The sequence below is a fragment of the Somniosus microcephalus genome, unplaced genomic scaffold (assembly GCF_052327205.1).
Source record: "Somniosus microcephalus isolate GS21.2 unplaced genomic scaffold, FLI_Smic_1.0 unresolved_chr4, whole genome shotgun sequence".
Taxonomy (NCBI): Eukaryota; Metazoa; Chordata; class Chondrichthyes; order Squaliformes; family Somniosidae; genus Somniosus; species Somniosus microcephalus.
The window spans coordinates 10,992,122-10,995,019 of record NW_028225182.1 but is presented as its reverse complement, the minus strand read 5'-3'; the positions used below and the strand labels follow the sequence as shown (position 1 = coordinate 10,995,019).

General features: G+C 43.8%; 1 non-coding gene across 1 annotated transcript; it reads left to right on the top strand.

Annotated features, from left to right (window-relative positions):
* The first annotated feature begins 479 nt into the window (after window positions 1-479).
* Window positions 480-552, top strand: trnav-cac (transfer RNA valine (anticodon CAC)). Its single transcript has one exon. It is a non-coding gene; the product is annotated as a tRNA-Val (tRNA).
* Window positions 553-2,898: the final 2,346 nt, after the last annotated feature.

Below are 2,898 nucleotides of genomic sequence, written 5' to 3'. Positions count from 1 at the left end.
GCCGAATGGCCTCATTCTGTGCCGTTATGACTCTATGAATATGAGTTATAGATGAGTGATAATGGGGGCTTCAACTATCCTAATATATCTGAATATAGAGAGTTCAGAGGAGAAGTGAAAAGGAAAATATGAGGGGCAAAGAGAGGGTCTGAGAATAGAATGGCAGCTAACATAAAAGGTAATCCCAAAGTCTTCTATAGGCATATATTACCAAGTTTAACGACACTACGTTAGTGGCAGAGTAAGTAGTGCAGAAGGGAGCAGAAAATTGCAAAGAGACATTGGTTGAGTGGGTAAAACTAGAGGCATCAGATTCAGAGGGAAGGAAATTCGGCAGTTTAATGAGTTTGAAAGGAACATTTTTGACTTGTGCAGTTCGGTCAGAGAAATGCCAGTGAAAGGAAATCATTGCAGAACGAGCGATTCTGTATTGCCCCTTCTGTCTGAACAGTGCTTTCTCGAAACTCGATAAAACACAGGTCTCCGTAGTGTAGTGGTTATCACGTTCGCCTCACACGCGAAAAGTCCCCGATTCGACCCCGGGCGGAAACTTTATGTTCCTGATTATTTTTTCTCTGAAATAAATTTAACAGGTTTCTTGTGTCAGAAGTAATGAACAATTTAAAACAGACTGCTAAAATACACAGTGCGTAAATTCTGATACGGTATAAATCTTCATCACTGAATAAACCTTTGCAAATTATTAAAGTTAAGTTATTCAACTTTTGACTGTCTCTTACTGTGAGCATTTCCTTCATTCTGCAAAACAACGCTTTCGGTTAATGAATGTTGATTAAAACAATTAAACCACTAAACTACCATAAAACAGATTAAAGAGTTGATCACAATTGCTGATATTTCTTATCTTTTTTCTTGTGTTTTTTCAGCTCTTTGTCCTTTTCAGCTCCTGACTGCGGATATTCCTCTGATTAAACGTGAACAAAATGAAATATCTCGCAGCCCCGGCCTCGGTTAAGACCAACAGATCTAAGCCGCATTTCAGACGCGGAAACAAACCCGTTAATTATTCGCTCTTCCCCAGCTCCAGAGCTCAGATTGTTATTGCCCATCCCTGGAGCTGCAAGATACCAAGGACCGGGGCCAAACCTCCCCATTTCCCGAGCACAGGCTCAGGAAAACTCCGGGGTAGATGATATCCCGGCCACTGAGCCTTCGAGCAGCATTGAACAAGCATCCGGACTGAAACGTTTTCCATGCGGAAGTGGTGAGCTGCAAAAAAGACATACGCAAGTCAAGCTGGCCGAGCGCTCTGAGACGCTGCGTTCAAGTCGCAATCTTCTCTGGAAACGTGGGCTCGAATCCCACTTCTGACAGTCTTTACTTTTAATTACTAAGTGGAACTCATTTCTTTTAACACCACTGTCAAGCGCTTTGGGACATCACTTAAAAGTGGGATTCAGCGGTTCACCTGCTCCATTCACATAGAAACATAGAAGATAGGAGCAGGAGTAGGTCATTTGGCTCCTCGAGCCTGCTCCGCCATTTAATGAGATCATGGCTGATCATCCACGTTCAGTATCCTGTCCCTGCTTTCTCCCCATATCCCTTTATCACTTTAGCCTTAAGAAATATATCCAACTCCTTCTTGATTATATTTAATGAATTGGCTTCTACTGCCTTCTGTGGTAGAGAATTCCACAGGTTCACCACTCTCTGGGTGAAGAAATTCCTCTTCATGTCTGCCCTAAATGGCCTACCCCTTATCCTTAGACTGTGACCCCTGGTTCTGGAGTCCCCGACCATCAGGAACATCCTTCCTGCATCTAGTCTTTCCAGTACAGTCAGAATTTTATAAGTTTCAATGAGATCCCCTCTCATTCTTCTAAACTCCAGCGAGTACGAGCCCAATCGTCCCAATCTCTCCTCATATGTCATTCCTGCCATCCCAGGTATCAGCCTGGTGAATATTCGCTGAACTCCTTCCAAAGCAAAAACATCCTTCCTCAGCTAAGGCGACCAAAACTGCACACAATACTCAAGATGTGATCTCACCAAGGCCCTGTACAACTGCAGCAAGGCATCCTTGCTCCTGTACTCGAATCCTCTCGCTACGAAGGCCAACATACCATTTGCCTTCTTAACCGCTTGCTGCACCTGCATGCTTACCTTCAGCGACTGGTGCACAAGGACACCCAGGCTTGCGAACCGTGTGCGCCCCTGAGATCCATGGGCCTTTATGCAGGCGTATGCCAGCAGGCCCAGGGCAGCAAGAGTTCGAAGCTCTGGAGACACCAGGTAAGTCGTATTGTTTTTTAGATTCAGAGGCGTTAGCCAGCGGCGAGTTTCCGATCGCATTTTCCAGGCCGATAGTATTTCAGGAGTCTGCTTTAAAATGTTCATTGCTTATGTCACCAGGAATCTGGGGCAACTTTTGTTTAATTTAATGGGACCAGTTATTGCACAGGATAAAATTTTCTGGAACACATAATTTCTGCAGTTGTTGCCGAACCAGTGTTTTATAAAGGTTCATCATAACTTCCTTGCTTTTGTACTCTGCGCCTTTATTTATAAAGCCCCGGATTCTGCAAGCTTTTTAAACTGATTTCTCAACCTGTCCTGCCACATTGAACGATTTGTGTACATACACCCCCAGGTCTCTCTGTTCCTGCAACCACTTTGGAAATGTATCCTTTAGTTTATATTGCCTCTCCTCATTCTTCCGACCAAAATGTATCAATTCGCACTTTTCTGTTTTTAACTTCATCTGCCACATGTCCGCCCATTCCACCAGCCAATCCATGTCCACTTGGAGTCTATCACTACACTCCTCACTGCTCACTATACTTCCAAGTTTTGTATCACCTGCAAATTTTGAAATTGTGCCCTGGACACTTAACTCCAAATTATTAATATATGTCAAGAAGGGCCGTAGTCCTA